A 21,969-nucleotide genomic window follows, 5' to 3' on the forward strand; every position below is an offset into this window, starting at 1 on the left:
TCCCAGTCAGAGCACATGCCTGGGTTGCAGGCCAGGTCCCGAGCTGGGGGAGTGTGAGACGCAACCGATCCGTGTCTCTTTCGCACTCCGATGTTTCTCTCCCTCCCTTCCCCTCTCTCTCTAAAAAAAAAATAAAATAAACTCTGTTTTTTAAGGGAATGTGGGTGTTCAAAGCAATTCACATTTTTGTCTATAAAGAGTTGTTTTTCCCTGTACTGTCTGTCTCCAGAGAGTGCCAGAGAGCAGTCAGACTTTCTATTAGAAACATTCTGATCAAAGACCCCTTTCCTCGACAAAAATGCGCTCGTTGGTATTGGTAAATACACACGATATTCTAAGTTTAGCGGACCCACGGAGGCCCATCCCTGGGCTCTGAGCTCTGGATTCAAGAGCGGGCCTTACTGCTTCACAGGTAGTTCCCAGCTCCAAGGTTCAGCAAGACCACGCCTATAAAGCTCTTGCAACCTCATCTTTTCAGATTTTTCAGGGGCCCTGGGTATTACCAGTCTCACCAAGGATTCCGCCCGGACTGGCAGTTCCCATTTTTAAAACACAGACCCGTGTATGGGAGAGGCCATTATTTTTACGGGATCACTGTGCTCCCGGAGCAGCTAACCGCAGGCAAAGTTACTGTACCTCCGCAGCTCCATCCTTGACCCGGGCTCCGCCCTCGGGCCACCTCCCCCTCCGAACCCCCGCCCCTTCTTCCCAGCCCACCAGAGGTCCCGCCCCTAACCCTTTGCTCTTGGAGCTGCTCGGCCACTACCCGCGACCAGCTCCCTCCGCACGTCTCCTGGCCCCGCCCCTGGACCCATGGTCTCCCTCATTTCTCGAGGCGCCCAATAAACGTCCCTGAGAGTCCCGCAGCTCCCGCCCCTCAGCAGGAAGCCCCGCCCCACAGGCCGATGTGACCAATGATGATCCCCGCCCTCACCAGGGCCCCGCCCCTAACAGGTCTGGCCCCTGGGGCCCGGCCCTACGTGGCCCCTTCCACTCTGCGGGGCGTTGCCGTGGTCTTGCCTCTGCCGCCTGCTCGGAGCCAGATGCCGCCCCCTTCGCCGGTCCCACCCACGGCGGTCTGGCGCCTCCCTCCCTCCCCGCCGCGGTGACTCACGGAGCAGGAGGCGGAGGCTGAGGTGGCCGCTCCCGCTGCTGCTGCTCCTGCTCCTGCTGCTCCTGCTGCTGCTGCCGCCGCCGCCGCGGCCGTTTGGGGTGATCGCACCCCGAAACAGGCCGCCGCGCGCCGTGCACGGCCCCGCAGCCCCCGCCGGCCCGGCCGGGTCGGGCGGCCCAGGTAAGCGCCGAGGCCAGCCCTAGCCCATAGCTCCCAGGCCCGCGCCGCGCCTGGGCTCGGGGGAGCTGCTGGCCCTTTGTCTCCCGGGGAGGGGCAGCGGAGGGCACCCCCGACCCAGCTTGGACCCACTGGCTTGGCCCCCTACGCGGCTCCCTGGTCTGGGCCAGGCCTCCTCGCCCCGCCGGGCTGCCGCTGCCTTCAGTCTCTCTCCTGCCCCCGCCGAAGACCACCCTGCGGGGGTCCTCACCTTCTCCGGGGAATCGCCTCCACAGGTGTCTGAGCCACCCACGCTGTAGCTCGCCGCGCCGCGTCTGCGTGGTTGTCATCGCCTGTCAGCACTCAGGGTCCTGCGTCCTCTTGTCTCTTGCCTCACCTGAGCCCCACTCTCAGCATCCTGACCCTGTGTATAGAGAGCTCCTCCATATTTCCCCAAACTAAATGCTGCCAAGGTCTGGCCACTGAGCTGCCCTTCCTCTCTCTAGTTTGATTGAACTGCCTTCTCCCGACTCCACCTCTCCGCTCGAGCGCTACTGGAAGAAGGTACACATTGTAGGCACATGTCTCATCTGCATGGCCAGCTGTTACGTGAGCCTGCAAAATTAACCGCTTGGAGCCCAAAGGACACTTCTCACCTCCTTTTCATCACTCGCACTTTTCTTGTTCTTGAATCTGGAAATCAAAACACATAGTTCTGGACACCAGACCTGTTAGGCCCCACGTGCCTCCCTCAGTCTTGTGTGCTGAACTTGTCTGAGCAGTGCCTGCTGTCAGGTTAGCCCCTGGGGAGTCCGAGGAGGCCTGTGTGTGCGGCAAAACGATTTATAAGTAAGGAGATGTGTGACCTGTGGCACCTCCTCTCTGAGGATCTCAGTATGCTGTAGCTATTAATTATTTTGTCTCCTGCCACTCAGAACTTAGGGAAGTGTGCCTAGCTGACTGCTGGGTAAACTGAGGCACAGGTTGTGTTGGTAAGAGACCTGGATGCAAGCTGGGGTTTGTTCTGAGGTTCTGTTCCCAAGTGCTTTGACTCTTAGCTTCCTGCTACAACTGCTGGCCTCTAGTTCCTGCCTTCAGATTGTAAATGACACTGATCTTTTGGACCATTAAAGTATCCAGAGATAACAAGTTTTCTCCGTTGTGGTTTTTTTTAATCGATTTTAGAGGAAGAGAGGGACAGAAACATCAGTTTGCTATTCTACTTACTTATGCATTCATTGGTTGTTTTATGTATGTGTCCTGACCAGGGATCAAACACGCAACCTTGGTACGTGTAGATGACACTCTGACCAACTGAGCTACCTGGCCAGGGCCCAAGGTTCCTCTGATTTAAAGCAGGACTTTGAATAATAAATAAAGGTGCCAGCTGTTAAATGCTAGTGTGTTATTCATGGTTTCCTGGTGGAGTTTGTGGTCCGTGTAAATACAAGTTGCCTCTGTGGGATGGAGATTCATTCATTCAGTAGTGAGTGCTTACTACGTGGTAGGCACCCTTCCGAGCACCAGGACCACAATGGTGAAGGTAGACACAGCCCCTGTGCTCCTGTAACGGACATTCTAAAGAGGAGGGAGTAAGCAAATACGAAGACAACGGAATTTCAGTAGCAGTAAGTTCTGTGAAGGTGGGATAACCAGTCTGGACTATATTCCAAGTACAGTTAGAAACCGTTGGAGGATTTTCAGCAGAGAGGTGATAAGATCTGAGTTTAAGTTCTCAAAGATCATTCTGGCTGCCACATCGTGACCGGATTGTAAGAAGCAAACAGAAGCAGGGGTGCCAGTTGGGAGACAGACTATTGCAGCTGCCTGGCAGGAGGTGGTGGAGGCTTGGAGGGCCAGCGTGGAAACAGTAAAACTGAAGAGGTGGAACCAGTCTGCCACCCTGGGAGAGGCTGAGAGCTGCACGGCAGAACTTCGGGGAATACCGGCTGAGATTTCTGTGTCTAACAGAGAATTTCCAGACCTGACTGTGCCCAAGTCTGGCTCAGCAAACCTTAACTCAGCACCTGTCATGAACCAGGTACTGTGCTAGACTCCAGGGCTACAGACATGCACAAGGGGAATAGGGAGCAGCCCCCAAATTATAACAATGTGTTCACAGAAGGGTCACTTCCTCCTTGAAAGAGGGTTTGTGGGTTTAAAAACCAGTTAGAAGTAGAGGAGGGCAGAGCACACTAGGCTTTGTTCCCACATGTAGCTGCATTATTTAAATGACAGCATTATTGCCCTTCTGCCACTGTAAGATGTTGCCCAAAGAAATTTGAACTATTCTCAGGTAGGAGAACATGAACAAGTTCTGTGACCATGAACTTGAACGATTAACCAGAATAAAACTTGATCTCCATGCTCCTCTAAATCCATGCTTTCAGAACACGTCAGAACTAGAGGACCTTGGGGGTTATGTAGGCCAGCCCCTCTTTAATGGTTGGCCCCCTGTGGCCCCTTGAGGCTGCACGACTCTTGAAATCCCATCGCAGTTTGTACATTTTCTTATGGCACGTGCCACTTTCTACCTCTGTCTCAGCTCCATCGGTATGTGCACGACCCTAAGCTGTCTGAGGCCAGGACCGCTGTTGGGAGAGATCATGCTTGCTCACAGCAAGTGATTGGTGTCCTGTACAAAAAGTAAACTCATCAAATAATCTGCTGACGTGCCTGGGTGTCTCATAGCACCTAAAACTAGCAGCCAGCAATCCTGACCCTTGTCCTTCCTTATCTTCTCATCAGACTGTGCTTGCTCTCAGATTCCTCCTCTCGGGTGTGCAGCCCGGGGAAACCCGCAGCCTGCGCCTCGCCAAACTCCCAAAACCGGGCACCCCTTCCTTGATGGCCCGCTCTCCCGCCCCACCTGCAAGGAACAGCTGCCAGGTTTGGGTCTCAGTTCTGCCACTATGAGTTTTGTGACCTTCAGCAAGTAACTTAACCCCTCCGTGCCTCAGTTTCCCCATCTATAAAATAATACTTCACGAGTGTGTTGGAAAGATTAAATTAAGTAAATACCTATCAGATGCTTAGAACAGCGCTGAGCACTGAGCACTTTCTTGGTTGGAGACACAGCTATTATTGAACCATTATTTATTTATCTTATCTCCCACAGAACTTAAGCTCTTTGAGGGCAGAGATTTTGTCTTTTATTCTTATTTTTTGGTTTACTGTTATGGTTCAGTCATAAACTTTAGGCAGTCAGTAAATATTTGTTACATTGAGTGACTTATTGAACACCTACTAAGTGCCAGGCACAGCTGTAGGTGCTGGGGATATAGCCAAGAACAAGATTGCCAAGACACATGGTCTAATGAGGTTTGCATTATAGTGCACGGGCGGCAAACCCAAGGCCTGCGGGACGAGGAGCAGTAAGCCAGCGGGGCTGGGACAAGGTGGTCGAGGAGTTGGTAGGGACTGGATCTATGGCCAAAGTGAGGAGTTAGGGTATCATTCTTTAATTCTGAACAGTGGGAAGTCACTGTACAGGAACTTTTCCTGGGGTCCATCCTGGGAGGGCGTTTGGAGGCCAGGAGGCCAGCAGGCTCCTCATTTTTCTAGCCGAGGTACCTCGGAGATGTGGGGATGTCGGCCAGGTTAGCGAAGGTACAGGTATGTGTCTGTGTGTCCTGCGGACTCCACTGAGCCTTCTTCCCCCCAAGCACATAAGTAATCAGTAAGCATTTCTTGGGTTGAATGAATGAGCCTTGCCAGCTCTTAGCATCTTGTCCTGTGTTCGCTGCTCCTCTGCATGAGTTAAAGCTTCTCATCTTGGCATTAGGTCTAAGGTAACCTTGGAGTTTTGCTGTTATTCTTCAGATGTACACCAAGGACACCCACACACAAATATGTCACAGTGTCTCTGCTGGGGGTATACTGGCATTGACTGGGCAGCCTTCCTTACTCCCCACCCCACACCCTTCTCTTCCAGTCTCCTGTTGAGTGTCACCAGGTCCTCTGTAGAGGGTCGGGCCATACTGTCACTGTTTGATCACCTGATCAGGAACACAGTGATCCCCAGAAAGCACTGGCTGTCTTCGGTCTGAGCGGAGTGGAGTCGGGAAGGTCAGCAGAGCGCTCGGAGAAACGGCATTGCACACCCAGGGCTTCCACTCACCGGGGCCTGGGGTTGGCCTCCTTGCATGCGGTGCAATTGGCCAGCCAGCTCTGCAAATCCTCACTGGGGCATCCCCTTGTCAGTTAGTGTCCACGGTGCCACTTGCTCTTAACCTTGAGAGGCCAGCAGGAGGTTGTGGGAATGAAATATAGGACGTGCGAGCTGTCAGTCACTCACGGGGTCCTGGGGCGATTCGTCAGCAGGATCCGAAACGCCTGTTAGTCACATGTCACCTGAAGCCTCGTAAAAACTGAACAGAGTGGGCGCGACCTTTTTCTCCTGTAACTGGTTTTTTAATTACAAGAGTGATGTGTGCTCATTTAGAAAATGAGAAGATGAATGATAATAGCATTTCACGGATTACAGTGCAGTGTTTGGGCCTGTAGTGTCTGAGATACACTCCACTGCTACCGTGTTACACGTTCAGAACCTGAGGTCTGGGAAGTTGAAGTAACTTATTTGAGGTCAAGCTCATCCGGAACAGTCAGAATCAAGCTGAAGAAGTATGTGTGGCTCCTGAGCCTGAACTCTGGGCACTGTATTAGAGACTGCTTCTTCTCAGAAACAACAGAGAAGAGAAAAAAAAAATCTCCCCTCAGCCCAGCCTGGGTGGTGCTGGAAGGGGCCAGAGTTAGCTCCCTGGACCCTGCGAAGAGCTCGAATCCTATGCCCTTACCCCGTCTCTCCTGACCTTAGGCAAGCTCATTAACCTCCCTTTGCCTTACTTTCCCCAACTGTAAATAGGGATAATGATACCTGTGCCTCCATAGCTCGCAGGGGCATTATGATGTTTGAGCCAAAGCGCTTTTGAACCTCTTTTATGAAAGGGTGCTGAGCACCAACCGCTGTTATGCTCAGTTATTAAAGACCTATTATGCCCTGATCCTCCCTGAAGCCTTGTTAAAACGGGAGACAACAGCCCACAGGGGGGAAGGGTGGCCCTCCACCGCGATGCATGTAGCTGGACCAAAACGTTGTTTTCCTCCTTCTGAAGTGTCTTAACAATTGAGTCGTGACTGTTTCTCCGTTCTTCCTGGCTGTGCTGCACCGGACGAGCTTCCAGACGCAGGTGTGTGTCATCACAACACCACTGAGGATATCGCACAGCCAAGAAAGGGTTAAAGGGCTTGGGTGCTAAGCCTGCCTATGATGTCTTTATAATAAGCCAAGAACACGGAGATACCAAGAAGTGATGGCTGCCTTCCATCTCTCCTTCATTTTTCTCCTCCCTTCTAATGATTCATTAATTCAATTAATAAATATTTACTGGGCTTTTATTACAGTCTGGGCCCCACTGGGAATTCTGTGGTGAGCAGGGTAAAAATAATCCTTCCCTTATACGTCTAGCGCCACGAGGCTTATTATCTAGTTGGAGTCATGTGAATAAAGAAAAAAGTGTTGGGGAGCGTTTTGATCCCCAGGGGGGAGAGTCAGGATATGATTTCCAGATGTGCACGTCGGCCCCCAGGGGCCCCTGCCCCGGGGGGCGGGGCGGGAGGGGTGGAGGGCTGCGCTGGCTTCCCGGAAGAGCAAGGGGAGAGTTCACGGGCTGGAGCCCTTTGCCACAGTTAAGGAAAGCTGCTCTTGGTGTGGGCATCTTTAGAAACAATTAGCTCCTGGTGGTAGTGGTTAGCAAGAACTTCATTTCCATGCACGGCCTTGACCCTTTGTCGCTGGAGTTCAAGTGAGGGAGTGTTCCAGATCAGGGCGGTGGGCTCTTTCCAAAGTTTTCTGCAGTTGTGCCGCCAGGCCAGTGCCTTTCTGATGAAGTGCCTGCCAGACCTGGTCTCTCCAGAATGCTCTCTCTGCCTGACAGGTCTCCCTCTGCCCACTTTGGAAAACAGGCATATGGCAGCCGGCAGGCTGTGGGGCTGGCTGCTCGGCGCGCTCCGGCAGGCGCATGGGGTTCCTGAAGAACCAATGCCTGTGGATGCCTCAGTCCTCGGGGTCCTTCAAAGAGCACAGTCAGGGAGGCCCAGCAATTCATGAGATCACAGTGTTCCTGTCTCCCTCCAGCTAGGGCAGGGGTGGCGAGGGTCAAGGGCGGGCAGAGCCACCTGCCCTCGGTCGGAGTGAGAGGAAGGGGCCAGGACAGCGTGGTCTACCCCTGGGGGAGGTTACTTTCGCCCAGCCCTTGACAGGGCTTCCTGGTGCTACGCAGCTCCCCCCTCATTGAGCACCGGATCGGGAGGAAATGGCTGGCTTCACAAGGAGACCCGGTCACTCAGTGTCCCTGGATTTCTGCAAGTGTGGTCGGAGCCCACAGGGACCCCAGTTCAGCCGGGAGAACATGACCCACTTTCATATCCTCTCCCACGTGGAGAGCTGGGTGGGAGGCTTTTGGAGAGCAGCTCCAACTGAGGTTTTTTCAGGCCAGAGCACCTCCTGAGTACCCAGCCCACACGTTTCCTGATGTGGGATTCTGTGGTCCATGTCCCTGGACTGAAAACAACCCGGGGCAGATGGAGTTGCCGCCTTGTTGTTCTGCAGTCCTGGACTCTGCCCGGGGAGCTTCCTGCAGAGGTCGCGGACCCTGGTGGGCCCAAACACCTCTCACAGGGTCAGCCCCACCCTTGCTCTTCCTGCAAAATCACCAGGCAGACCAGGGACTCACGTTCCCAGGAGGTGAGCTAGCCTTGACCTCCCCGCCCAGACCAAGGCCTCACAACCCCAGGCAGCCCTGGCTTCCGACAGACCCATCCTGACCCTCATCCGCACAGAATGTCCTGCTGCAGGAAGGGGACATAAACGTGTCCCAGACCCTCTAGGTTTCCTCCGCTCTCTGCAGGTAGAGGACGTGCACACGACTTTCCATTTGCAACTTTAAGTCTCTCCGGTGCCATTGGGGGCGCAGAGGGGTCAGAGAGCCTCATTTAATTCCATCAAGTAGGAAGTGCTGCCAGGATGCTTTGGGGATTTAGGCTGGTGAAGTGGTAGGCCTGCGCCCCTGGGTGACCCAATCTTATTTACAAAGGAAGGAGCAGGAGGAGGGGTAGGGAAGCCGGTATGGTGAGCTCCGGCCAGGGTGAGCTTCCCCACTGAAGTGGAGGCTGTTGAGCAACACCCCCGCTGCCCACCCCCACTGTGTCTGTCCCCACTGTGCGCGGTGGCCTTTCAAGGCAAATGGCATTCCTTTGGCTGATTGTTGGAGATGCAGGAAGACAGGGGTGCCGGTGATTTTTTAGGAGGACATAGTGGGGCTTACAGGCCAGCACACCGGCTGTGGGGGTGTCTGTCTGTGGCCGTTTTGCTTTCCTTCCCAGAGCAGATTTCCAGAGCTTATTCTGGGACACCACCGAGAGGAGTTGGTCAGAACAGGCGCCCTCCCTCCCACCTGGGCTGAGGCTGCTGTTGCCACCAGAGAGCAGCCTGTCCCCATTGCCTTCCATTTGCTTCAGGTGTTGGCTGTCTGCCCTCACTTTCTGTCTCCTGGATGAGAAGGTTTCTTACACCTGTGAACGATAATGTGGAGCTTGAACGCTCAACGCCAGGCACCGCCCTGGACTGGCAGGACCACCCAGAGGAAGAGCCTGCTTTCTCTGGTTCTCATATTCCGACCCCATTCCACTTCCTATGAAAAAAATGCATAGACATGGCACAGAATTCAGGAGGCTCTGTGGTGCCCTGGCAGGTGTGAGTCAGTTGGTTGGAGCATCGTCCCGCACACTGAAAGGCTGTGGGTTATTCCCAATCTGAGCACATACCTGGGCTGTGGGTTTGGTTCCTGGTCGAGGTTCCTGTGAGAGGTCACAGATCGATGTTTCTCTCTCTCTCTCTCCCCCTCCCTCACTCTCTAAAAGCAATGAAAAAACTACATCTTCCTTGTTCTCTGGATTTCCATCCCCGAAAGAGACCGCTGTTAGCCAACCAATGTCTTGTACAGTTTAACCAGAGACATCCTGCCTGTGGGCAAGTGTACCACACACACATGTGATCGCACACAGGCCTGACACGTGCTTTTTTAAAATACTGTAATACACAGTGCTCTGCACCTTATTTTTTTTCACTTCACAATAAACACCAGAACTCTGCATAACCACCACCTCCATCATTAGGCTGATGCCTCTTGAGCACTTCCTGGGTGCTGGCTATTGTTGAAAGTGCTTTGCTTATTTCAGCTCATTCACTCCTCCCAACAAGCTTATGAAGTAAGTAATTGTCGACCAGCTTGCAGGTGGGTAAACTGAGGCACGGAGAGGTTAAGTTGCTCATCTGAGGTCATTTAGAACTACCTCACTCATTTTAGTTGTTCCGTGGCATTCTTTTGAGTGGTTATTTTTTTTTTCAATGTATGGTTGCCTCTGGAGCATCTCCTGCTGGGAACTGGCCCCTGCTGGGAACTGGCCTGCAACCCAGGCATGTGCCCTGACGGGGAATCGAACTGCGATCTTTTGGTTCACAGGCCTGTGCTCAATCCACTGAGCTACACCAGTCAGGGCTGTAATTTTTCTTTAAACCAATCCCCTGCTGAGGAGCATTTAAGTCTTTTGTTATTATTATCAAGGAATTTTCTACATATATCTTCATGCATTTGGGTACGTGTATCTATAGGATAAATTCCTACAGGATGAATTTTTAGAGTAAAGTGTACATCTGTTTTAATTTTTTGTATTGCCAAATTGCCCTTCACGGAGATACTAACATTTTATATACCCACTAAAATTGTACAAGAATGCCTATGTCCCCTATACCTTGGCAGAAGTTGTTCAACTTTTTGATGGTTGCTAATTGAATTGGCTAAAAGTGGTATATTAATATAATTTTAATTCGCCTTTTTCTGATGAGGAAATAAAGCATCATTTTATATCTTTAGGGGCCATTCATGAGCAATCTGTTGTATTGTTTGCCCATTTCTTTCTTGGCTTGGCGGTCTTATTTTCTTATCCATCTACAGCTATTTATATATTAAGGAAGTTTTTCCTAAAGCTGAGATATAGGTTACACATATTTCCACAATTTATTATTGTTCTTTTGATTATAGTTTTTTCCCACACGGAGAGTTTGCTTTTTATCTAATCAGAATTTTAAATCTTTGATCACTTCTAGGCTTCATTTCATATTGTTTTCTTCTCCCACGATTTTCTTCCCTGTGTTCTTCTCACATACTTAATCTCTCTTCTCTGCACTTAAAAATGCACCACACAAGCCAGGCATGACACCCGGCACCCCCGGATTGCCGCACACCGCCACTGCGCCCCCCCAAACCCCACCCCGCCCCAGTGGGGCACTGACAGCGCCAGCTGTGGCAACTTCTTGCCATAATGGTTAACTTACTGTAACTCTGAGGAACAGTTAGCCCAATCCAAATTGTGGGCCATCCTAAAGACAGTGGTCCGGAGCCCGAAAACATGTTAATGTCGCGACAAAGAAAAGCGGGGGAAGCATTCTGGGCTCAAGGAGGTGAAAGAGCAAGGGAAGCAAATGCCCCTGAGCGCGCGATTGGCTCCCGAATTAGAAACCGGCAAAGGCCGAAGCGAGGGGAGCAGGGCTGGGGGCCTTTGGAGACCGGCTGTGCATCAGAGACCACCACTGGGTCATTATTAAATTCCTCGGGGGTGAAAATAGGTCTGTAGGAGGGTGGCCTTAAGAGATATATAATGAGACACTTCGCCAAGGATTGTGATATCTGCTGCACCTTACTTTCCAATGGCTCGGGATGAAGAGTAGACACGCCCTCCTCTGCCGGCACCGTGGGGAGACGGGGGCAGATGTGGTGCCAGGTTAGCAATGGGGGGCTTGTACCGGGATGTTCCTTGTGCTGCTCTTTCAGCTTTTCTGGGGCTTTGAAGCTTTTCAAAATAAAAAGGTGAGGAGGAAAAAAAAAACCAGCTTTGTTCCATCTGGAATTTATTTTGGTTTCAGTCCCCTTGGCTTTGCCTGGCTCCCCTGGGCGATTGTCTTGGATTTCTGGTGTCTTTCCCCTTCTTTTCCACAGTCGTCTGTTTCCTTTCTCTTAGGAATTTCTATTTTGGGTGAGCTATTCTTTTTCGGACGTGGAAGTTTTTATGATCCAGTATCTTTCTGGCAGACACATGACTTTTCTAGAAGCAGGTAACAACTGGTGTGCTTTGGTACTGGTGTTTTCGCTGTGTTTGTTTTAACTTTGCACCGTGTGTTCCCAGTGCGTTTACGAGGAAGTCTAGCTCTCTGCGTCTCAAACGAAGTCGTCCCCCTCGGCAGTACCATCACACCAATGTGTCGTGGAAGTAACCTCGCTCTCAGCAAACCCTGATATATATGTATGTATATATATGTGTATATGTGTGTGTGTGTGTATGTGTGTGTGTGTGTGTGTGTGTGTAAGCTTTTCCCTCTCAGGTAAGGGTTTTTGCTAGGTGTTAGGCTCTGCTTGGGTTCTGTGGGTGTGGGCTTGTTGGAGACCCCTGGGTTTCATTTTATGATACATGACAGTCTGGGTGAGTCTTTTGGCCAGGGGCGTGCTCACAGGCCAGTTTTGCTGGGCACTTTACTGTTGCCTTTCTGTGGTTTGGTGACTAATGGTTTTGTGGCTTTGGGAACTGGGACGTCATTATAAATGGATGATGGGGGTTTGGCTCCTGAACTGGGTTATCTGGGTGTGTCCAGTCTGGGTGTTTATGCCTACACCCACTGGGAATGGGGACAGTTTCTTGGAGCCCTCACACAGCCGCTGTGGCCTCCATTTCATTCCTGTCCACATGCCTGAGCTTTTGCACAGTGGCCCAGGCGGGGCCTGGGGGGACTTCCTGTCCATGTGGCTGAGGGTGGGTTCCTGCTGTACCAGCTGCTGCGTCTTCCCCTCTCCTCAGAGCAGCGTGTGGATTTCCCCCGGTCACCCCTCACCCCACCTGCTGCTGCCACCACCCTTGCCTGCAGATGGGACGCATTCAGGGACCCTGCAGGACATCTCGTCCTCAGGCTGCTGCCCCAGCGAGTTAGTGGGACAGATGCACCTGGGGTCTGGGGCTGTCTTTGTGTGAGGTATTTTTGACTCTCATTAGCAGCCTGTTCAACGTTGAGGAAGGAAGGAAACCGAGTCTTCAGCAGCCTCTTAGGGGAGGTTTCCTCCTTCCTTGCACTATTTGTGTTAGGATGGAGCTGGGGGCGGTGGGGGAAGAGGGACGGTCAGGCCTGCATGGTAGGCAGAGCGAGTCATCCGGACAGACCATGTGAGTGGCTTCCGTGCGGTGCCAGTGTGATGAACCCCGAGATCCGCAGCAATAGCATGGGTGTTTTTCAAGGTAAACATGCCTAAATTCTTATGCAAATTAACACATACCTCTATGCTGAAAGCCTATAGGAAGAGGAGGCAGGAACCCTAAAACCTAATTTCTTAAGGGTTTCTAGAACTTTCACCCAGGAGACCACACCTGCAGCCGGTCGGCTGGGCCCCCAGGACAACCATCCCCAGAGCTGGGCAGTGTGCAGAGGGCGGCTCTGGGGGCCAAGTGGCTGGGGCTGAGGGGTGACGAGCTCTCGCCTTGCACGCAACCCATTGCTTGAATGACCTCCCTCTTGCACCAGGAAGCTGGAGGCCTTCCTGGCCCGGGAATTTTGAGGGCTGCAGTAAACCCGGTTCGGGAGGCTTATCTATTTGACCCAATTCTAGGAGATGTTACTGCAGGGAGAGTGGGGGCCCGGGGAAGAGCTGGGGAGGGCAGCGATCCCTGGGCGGGCCGGCCTGCCGCTGGGCACTGGGAGGGCCAGGTGGGCCATGCCTGGGCCTGCCTCTGAAGACAGGGCTTGTCCCTGCGAGAAGGAGGGTGGTGTGAACATGTCCGTATGGCTCTTCGTGCAGGGACCTTCTGCAGCTCCTGAGAAAGAAATGGCACTCTGCCACTTCCCCGGCTTGCTGTTTAGAAACAAACAAACAAATTTTAAATTCCCCAATCTGATTAAAATTTTAAGTGGTGACCCCGCAGGATTTGACATAGCTCTGGGTAGCAGGGTTGACGGCGCTTCTGTGGGCTGAAGTGACCCCGGTAGCTTCCTCCTCGGGGGCGGGGGGGACCCAAGGTCTGCGAAGCCTCCTGGCCAGGCTCCTTCCCTGGGATTATTAGGCTTGGAATTTGTCCTTCCAGCCTCAAGCCGACTTCCACTAACTCCCTTAGCACACGGACTGGCAGTGCACCCTGGGTGTTCCCTGGGTGAGGGGAGGAGGGTTGTCGGCATGCGGGGGCACCCCGGGTGCTGATCTAGGTCATAGGAGAGAAAAGGGGTCCTTCTGCTACCAACTTGCACCAATGGGCTTCTGACACCGCCAGGTGCTCAGCCCAAGAAGGTGGGCCAGCCTGGGAGCTGCCTGCCCAGGACAGGGGTGCGGTGCTTTCATCCCCTCAAGAGCGGAGGGTTCCAGCCCTTGCATTCGTTTATAAATAGACAAGGGCTCTGGAGTCTGCTTTACTCAGCCCCGTGGAACCTGCCAGAGGCCGAAGGCCACGAGTCAGCCCGAATCGGGACCATCGGGAGCTGGCTTTGTAGGCGCGCGGGTTCAGACTTCAGGTCTCAGGCTTCCCCTCGGCCAGCGTTCAGGGCTCCAACTGTTCTCCAGGAAGAAAAAAGAATCCTTTTTTTTAAAGTAGGTCAAAAGATGCCTTTCCCCCCATTCTGTCCTTGTTCCCCTACCCTGCAAAGAAGAGAGAAACCCCCCACCTGCGCGTCCCTTGGTCAGAACTGTGGAGCCAAGGGATGTGCCCAGGGTGGCAAGAGCCCGCTGCAGCCACAGCCCCTCCCTGCAGCCCCGCATTCCCCTCCTTCTCCGTGGTGAGAGGTGGGTCTCGCCCAGTTCCAGACTCAGAGACTGTGCGAGCTGGTAGCGTTTTCTACAAACCAGGCCAAAATTACAGATGAATTTTTTTAAACCAGAAGTTTTAAACAGATGCCTTACACCAATCCAGTTGCATCAACCTTACGTGCAGACGAACTCCTCAGTTCCCCCATGTCTCAGACTCTCCGAGGTGAGAACATTCCGAGGCTGGGAAGCGTCCTTCCTTTGTGCTTCCCAAGGAATCTAACCCAGAGAGGCTGGCAGCTGCATTTCACCCGTCCACGTCCTTCAGCACAAAGACCTACAGGCTTTTCCAGGGGCCAGGAGACCTGAGAAAAGGTCTATCAGCTCCCTCCCTCTCCTCTTAGGAGTCGTATGAGAATTCTACGTGATGAGATGCGGTCCATTTTAATCTGTCTCTGAGACAGAGGCTGCCTGGGGCCCTCAGATTCGCCTGTGTCCTGTTCTCGGCGGGCTTCCTGTTGGGAGGTGGGAACAGGTACGCAGACTCCCAGGTGCCATGTCAGGTTGGTGCTGTGGGCGGAGGAAATTTGGGCGGGTGTGCAAACACAGGCTTCTAGGGTGCCTGGAGACGGTAAGGACAGAACTGTGAACAGCCAGCTGGGAAGGACATTCCAGGACAGGGGACCAGCAGACGCAAAAGCCCAGGGGGGGGTTGAAGGAGCCTGGTCACTCTGAGGTGACCACAAGCAGGTTTTTCTCCCCCAGTGCTAGGGACACAGGGGCCTGACAACTCCTTGTGATGGGGACTGGCCTGTGCATCATAGGATATTTAGCAGCATCCCTGGCCCCTACCCCATAGCATCCTCCCAGTTACAACGGTCAGAAATGTTTCCAGACATTGCCAAATGCCCCCAACTGAGTCACCACCATGCAGGCAACGTGATGGACAGCCAGGGTCTGACCGCCTGCTCCAGCTCCAGGGCGAAGAGGAGGGAGCTCATTCTTCTCACTTCCTGTCCAGTGTGTGGTCCTGGGGAGGACCTTCGGTGTGACATGCCTGTGGTGCCGTGTGCAGGCGTCACACGTCAGGCTCGCTCAGAGAGGAGTCACGCCACGGAAGGAGGATGCACCCCAGGCCCTCACAGTGCCTCCAGGTACCCCCGTCCAGCCTACCTTCGGTTTTCTGCGTTGATACCTTCCCCCTGGTCATCAGAACAGCTGGGCAGGGTGGCTACGCCCTGCTCGCTCTTGGGCTGCTTTGAATCAGCTCAGGAGGATTGGATTCTAATGCTTCCAGAACCTTCCTCGAAGGGCCTTCATCAGTGGGGTTCCCACCTGGCGCACAACGTACCGCGCTGCTGTGAAGGGGCCGGTTGAAACTGAGGGTAACGGTTGAGGGTAGTTTCAGGGCAATCACTGAGTGTTCTGGAATCAGTCCTGCCTGCGGCCAGAGTGGGCAAGGGCTGGCCTATATCTGGGCTTCACAGCTGCGCCCCAGTTGTGGAGGGCTGGCCCTGCATGGCGGGGCGATGGGGCGGGTTGCAGACAGAGCTCCCCACACATCCAGGGGCCAGCGGAGAGCAACTGGCGGCCCCTCTCGCCGCCACGCCTCACTCTCCAGCGGCTTTTTAATGTTTTCCTGACTTAATTTTGATTTCAAATCTACAGAAAGGTTGAAATACTACAGCAAACACTCCTAACTCCGCCTTTTACCTAGATTCACTGCTAACATTTTGCCGTGTTTGCTCATGCATCACCGTCCCCAGGCACGTTCACACTCCCCCGCACGCTGACTTTTTTCCTGAACCACTTGAGAGCAAGTTGCAAGCATCGAGGCACTTCACCCTTAAATACTTCATCCTGTATCTCTTAAGAACCAGGATATTTTCCGATACAATCACAACACATATAAATCACTGATACAACACTATTACCTAACAAATAAATACTTCCTGTTAAATTTGCTGCAGTTGCCCAATAATGGCCCTTGTGACTCCTTCCCCTTGTGACAAATCTGTCTCTTGGGGACAAATTGAATTTGCCCTGAGGTCACCAACCTCAATTCGGACCTGATCCAGAGCTCTTTTCCCGCCTCCTGGGTCCCATCAAGGACCGTTCATTGTATTTAGCTGATGTGCTGCCTTATCTCATTTTCTTTTTTTTTAAGATTTTATTTATTTATCTTTAGAGGGGAAGGGAAGGAGAAAGGGAGAGAAACATCAATGTGTGGTTGCCTCTTGTGCATTCCCTGCTGGGAACTGGCCTGCAACCCAGGCGTGTGCCCTGACTGGGAATCAAACAGCGATCCTTTGGTTCACAGGCTCACACTCAATCCACTGAGCTACACCAGCCAGGGCCTTCTCTCATTTTCTGATTGCCAGTAGTTTGGGGCTCTGGCTTTCCTTCTTTCTGTAAAGTGATTTTTTTTAAAGATTTTATTTATCTTTAGAGGGGAAGGGAAGGAGAGAGGGAGAGAAATATCAATATATGGTTGCCTCTGGTGTGTCCCCTGCCGGGAACTGGCCTGCAACCCAGGCATGTGCCCTGACTGGGAATCGAACTGCGATCGTGTGGTTTGCAGGCCCGTGCCCAATCCACTGAGCTACACCAGCCAGGGCTGTAAAGTGAATTTTTATTTAAAAAAATTTTTAAAGATTTTTTTTCTTAGAGAGAGGGGAAGGGAGGAAAAAAGAGAGGGAGAGGAGCATTGATGTGAGAATAATTAATCGGCTGCCTCTCTTACACACCCCAGTGGGAAACCGGTCCCACAAACCCAGGCGTGTGCCCTGACCGGGAACCAAACCGGTGACCTTTCGCTTTGTGGGGTAGTGCCCAACCAACTGAGCCATGCTTGGTCAGGGAGCATTTTAATTTTAATTTCAATTAAAAAGACTAATGCGTCTGTAAATTTCTGAGCCAGAAGGGTCTGACAGGATGGAGCAAGAGCGTGGATAGGAATCCAGGCTCGGTCACTTGTGAGCGCCATGGCCTTGGACAGATTATTTACCTTCCCTGAGCCTCAGTTGCCTGGTCTTTAAAATGGGAACAGTTCTTACCCTGCAGGTTTGTTGCTAGGACAGTGTGCCTGGCCCTTAGAGAAGGCTCAGCACGCACAGTGACGACCACTGCCTGGCCCCAGAGAGCCGAAGAGGCTCTGGATCAGGTCCGAATTGGGGTTGGTGACCTCAGGACAATTCCTTTTCCCGAGCTCATCCCCCAAGAATGGTGCCGCGTCCTGCAAACACCCTGACTCACAGAGCCGGCATGAGACCTGCGTTGCTCAGGCTGCTGGCACGTGGTTCGAGAATGCCGGGCCTGGCTCTGGGCTGAGGAGGTTGAATGTGGAATTTATTAATTAAGGCAGCTGCTCCTGAGGCCCGAGAGTCCGGGAGGCTGCAGTTTAATTACTGAGAGCGGAACTTGTGGAAATTCGCTCTGGTGCCCCAGTTTTGATGTCGCTAGGGGACCTGAGGTGCCGCCCTGAGTGGGCCTCCCAGCCAGATCAGGCCTCGGTCGCACCTCCCTCTTCCTGGCTCTGAGCTCATTTCTGCCCGCTGGGTTGCGTACTGGAGGGCAAGGGAAGAAAGAGCTCCGCCGGTTTGGGGGTGACTCCTGCGCCAGATGCGGAGATGGACCCCCTAGCTGGGTGGTCACAAGCGCGTTATTCTCTGCATCTCTGTGTCCTCACCTGTAAAAGCTTCTAGCGGAGACTGAACGGATTCACATAATTGAAGGGTTAAGAACAACCCTTCATTATTGGCCAGAATTATCGGGCTGGCCAATAGTAAGCTAGAAAATGTGTTAGTTATTTCTTTACAGCGGCCGTCACAACCAGTAATGACTTTGCCTCTTAGGGGACATGCTTGGTGGTGTCCATATCAGAACGTCCCGATTTGTGGAAAACCTTTATAGAAATGTATTTGAGCCAAACAGAGGAGGACACGCCTAGAATCAAGATCTCAACGGCCTGAGAAAAGTGCTTCCTCGAATAACAGCCTGCAAGTTTATTTTACGCTTTTGGAACTAAGGAGGGAACGCAAGGAGAGCTGCGCGTGCATGTGGGAGAAAGCAAGGGGGTGGCTGGGTCACAGGACAGTCCCCATATCCTGTGCTTTCTTGAGGAGGGGTGTGACCTAGACGCGCAGAAACACTGGACAGGGCTCGCTTAAGGCGAAGGTAAACTGAAGGAGTGATATGCCTGCGGCTCAACTTCCCACTGTGACCTGTCCATCTAGGGATTTATGGTCAGGTCCCCCGTGTGCTGACGCTCCTTAGAACCCCCTTTTCAGCCTCAGTTGTCACAACCAAGGGGGTGGTGCTACCGGCATCTACGCCACACACTGCATGGGAATGCAGTCTGTGTCAGTAGGAGGTCTGATTGTGCGAGTATCGGGGTGCACTTACGCAAACCTAGATGGTCCGGCCCACTAACCACCTGGGCTGTATGGTGTAGCCCATTGCCCTGGGTGGGGGGAGGAAAAATAATTTTCCCTCTACCCTTGTGGGTTCTTGGCTGAGACATTGCTGTAACAAAAGACAGATTAAAAAGAAAAAGCCCTGGCTGGTGTGGTCCAGTGGGTTGGCCGCCAGCCTGTGCACCAAGGGGTTGCTGGTTCAATTCCCAGTCTGGGCACACGCCTCGGTTGTGGGCCGGGTCCCCAGCAGGGGGCGTGCAAGAAGCAACCCATCAATGTGTCTCTTGCATATTGATGTTTCTCTTCCTTTCTCCCTCCCTTCCCCTCTCTCCAAAAGTAAATAAAATCCTTTTTTTTTTAAGAAGAAGGAAGAAAACAAACACATTTAATAACATGTATGCTTCCTATATACGTGGGAGAGATTTAGGAAATCTGAGTAACTTACCAAATGGTGGGAGCCACCACCTAAAATATCACCTTCAGCTGGAGACCGAAGAAGGCGCTGGCAGTGGGGGTGTCGGTCGTGGGAGGTGACCGGGAGAGCGCGGCAACCTGGGTAAGGCTGCCCTGCAGATTGAAGTCCTCTGCACTGAGAAGAGTTTCTGGAGATAAGGTCACCCCCTCTCCCTGGTCCAAATGGAGATTTCCCTTACAAATAGCCGTGAATGTATCTTATAAAGAGTAACTTCAACTTCTACTTGGCTTTCAGAACTTCGCCCATGTTTGCCATGTCTTAAAACGAATCAGCCTAAAATAACCCTTATGCCAGATGGACACATTTGCGGGTGACAGACCCTCCCCCACAGCTCCTGGGCTGTGGACCTGTTGCCAGCAGGTCACTGTACTGACTGCAGGCATCTGCCACGCCGTGGTATTCGTGTGACTGCAAGGGCTCCAGTGTCGCCCGGTGATAAGGAACGTCTTAGCTTTGTTATACCCTTACGGGACTGTGTCGTGTCTGGGCCTGGTGTTGACCACAAACATGACTGTATTAGGTAGGGCCCAGGGGTCTGCCAGACATCCTACCCCACAGACTGGCATCCAGCCCGAACCGTCAGTGGTGCCAGAGGCCGAGAAGCCAGGATTCGGGGCAGCATGTAGAAAGCGTGGAGGTGAGGTCCTGTGCCCTCCTCCCCTCGTAGCTCTTCACCCCTCATTATTCCTCCCGGTTAGTGCAGAGCTGAGGGGTGAACTGGGAGAGAAGAAGGGAGAAAAGGAAGCTGGGCTGTTTTAAACCTTTGAATTCTTATTGTTTGTTCCATTTTACCCCCATCCTGTAACAAAAATATCTTTTACTTATATCGTCTATGTTGCCTTCTGCTCTTACCTCTAGTAACAGTAACTAGTATTTATTGAGAGTTTGCGGTGCCATCCTCGCCCCCAATCCGCAGACGAAGAGACCGAGGCTTAGAGATGGGAAGGCTCCAAGGTGTCTAACGTTTAACTCCCGGTCTTTTCCCTCAGCGGCTCCCTATCTCTGTTGATAGGAATGCCCGCCTTGGGCCCCTCAGCCCGCCCACCTGGGAGTCGGCCCCCAACACCAGGCTCAGCAGCCCCTGTGATGTCCAGCCCGCTCCGGCCCCGCTGCTTCTGCCTGCCTTTTGCCTGAATTTCTGCCACGGCTTCCTCGATGGTCTCCCCACTCCTGCTCTCACCCCCTCAGCTTTCAAGTCAGGTGGCCCTGCTCTACCCCAAGTCAGACAAGGCCACAGTGGCTGCCCTCTCCTCAGAGGTCAAGGTCGGGGTCTCACAGAGGCCTTCGTGGCCTCCTGTTGCCCCCTCCCCTGCTCGCTCCCCTCCTACTTCCTTTCCCTCAAAGTCATGAAAACAAACTTCCTCTGTGCTCCTTGCAAGGGCCTGAGCCCTGCAGACGCAGGAGGCTGATGTGGTGGGTGAAGAAGTTAAAGCCCCTTGGAAGTGGGAGGAAGCTGTCTCTTTTCATCTCGTTTTGAGGGAATGTGGGGACCTGGGTGGGGCCCTTGTCATTTGGATGCTTTGATACCTGGAGGAATAAGAGAGCAATTAATCACTATGAACGTCTGTCCCCATAGGGGCAGCCTGAGCTGGGAGGGGTGGTGGTGGCGGCTGTCGCTAGTAGAAGGGGTGAGCAGAACAGACACCCAGAGGCCAGAGCCGTGTCCACCTGTAGGGGGGCCTTTTGAAATTTCACTTTTTATGGCAAACACTTTTTCCTCGGCCCCTTGGGTGAGTGAGCAGCCTTCTTTGTAGAAATTGTGGAAGATGGAGCATTCCACGGCTCCCCCCAGTCCTGTGTCTCCCGCAAAACAGGCTTCCCCTCGGGTATTGTCCTCAGAGCCCTGCCGTCATGGCAGGGCCGAGAGCTGGGAGGCCACCTCTAACCCAGGGGCTCCGTGGTCTGTGTGCCGCAGCTGAGGAGGTGGTCAGGCAGCAGCCAGGTCTGCCCAGGCCTCCGTGACCCACCCCTGCCTGCCCCGTGCTCCCACCTGTGGCCTTCCTCGGTCCATGCCTCCAGCAAATCACCCCGCAGAGGGCCTGGGTGGTGTGGTTGTGTGTGTGTGTGGGGGGGGGATGGGGAGGCAAAAGAAAGGAAGACAGCATTCCGATTCCTGGAAAGGGGGTGTTTGGCACAAGTGGACTTGTGGCCAGGCTAGCAGGTTATAAATCACCTGCAGTCGTGTTGTGTGTGTTCGTTCACGTTTACATGCACCAAGCACAGACCGTATGCACGTCTGAGCGCAGAGGAGGCGGAGCACCCAGGTACCTGCGCCTGGCTCTGGTTAGGTTTGATGGGTGTGCCTGCTCGTGCAGGCCTGGGACTCGCCCGTCCGCTGTCCCAGAGTGACTCCCAACGCAGCTCTCAACTGGCCTCAGTGACTAACCCGAGGGGAGGGGGTGTGGGTGACCTGCTTCAGCCGGAAATGACTGGCGAACACAGCTGCAGTCAGCACCTTGCCCCAGAGGTGTTGGTGCAGGTTTCCCGGGCTGGCCAGACACACAGGTATTTCTGGACTGCGGCAGAACCCGTTGCCGTAGTGCCCGGCCCGCCGTCCTGTATCTGTCAGCACGGGGCGTGTGCTCCCGGTGGGACTCTGGCAGCTGCCGACCCCTCCTGGCTCCTCCCATGACCGTGTTCTGTGTCTCCACAGGGCCGCACCCTCCTATTTCTCCCCGGCCTCAGCCCGCCCGTCACGGTTGAGCACCTGTCCGCCTGAAGCTGATTTCCAGAAGCAGGTAAGGACCCCAGGGGAGGCTGTCTGTCGATGTGGCCACAGATCAGTGTCGGGAGGGGCCTGGGGTGCAGGCTCACGGGCCGATGATGAGATCAGTGCATCTCCATCGCCCCTAATAGAGCTCACGTCTGCAGATGGGTGGGTTCCTGCGGCGAATGGAGCAGCATTGCTGGTTGCTTCTAGTCTGTTAGGATGTGTGCAGTCTCTGGGCTGACATTTTGTGGAAGTTCTCTGAATAGCAC

General features: G+C 53.3%; 1 protein-coding gene across 4 annotated transcripts in view; it reads left to right on the forward strand.

The window, feature by feature from the left end:
• Positions 1–1,122: 1,122 nt before the first annotated feature.
• The window catches only part of CTNNBIP1 (catenin beta interacting protein 1), a 44,967-nt gene continuing 24,120 nt past the window's right edge, over positions 1,123–21,969 (forward strand). The window contains exons 1-2 of one of the 4 annotated variants that reach the window (XM_037045292.1): positions 1,123–1,294; positions 21,644–21,728. The gene's annotated coding sequence lies outside the window, so the exon portion shown is untranslated. Of the gene's footprint in view, positions 1,295–11,421; positions 11,442–21,421; positions 21,496–21,643; positions 21,729–21,969 lie in introns of those variants that run through there. The other 3 variants (XM_037045291.1, XM_037045287.1, XM_037045286.1) reach the window with 3 other exon arrangements.

This window comes from Sturnira hondurensis, unplaced genomic scaffold (genome assembly GCF_014824575.4).
Source record: "Sturnira hondurensis isolate 20B ecotype Veracruz unplaced genomic scaffold, ASM1482457v3 Scaffold0004257, whole genome shotgun sequence".
Taxonomy (NCBI): Eukaryota; Metazoa; Chordata; class Mammalia; order Chiroptera; family Phyllostomidae; genus Sturnira; species Sturnira hondurensis.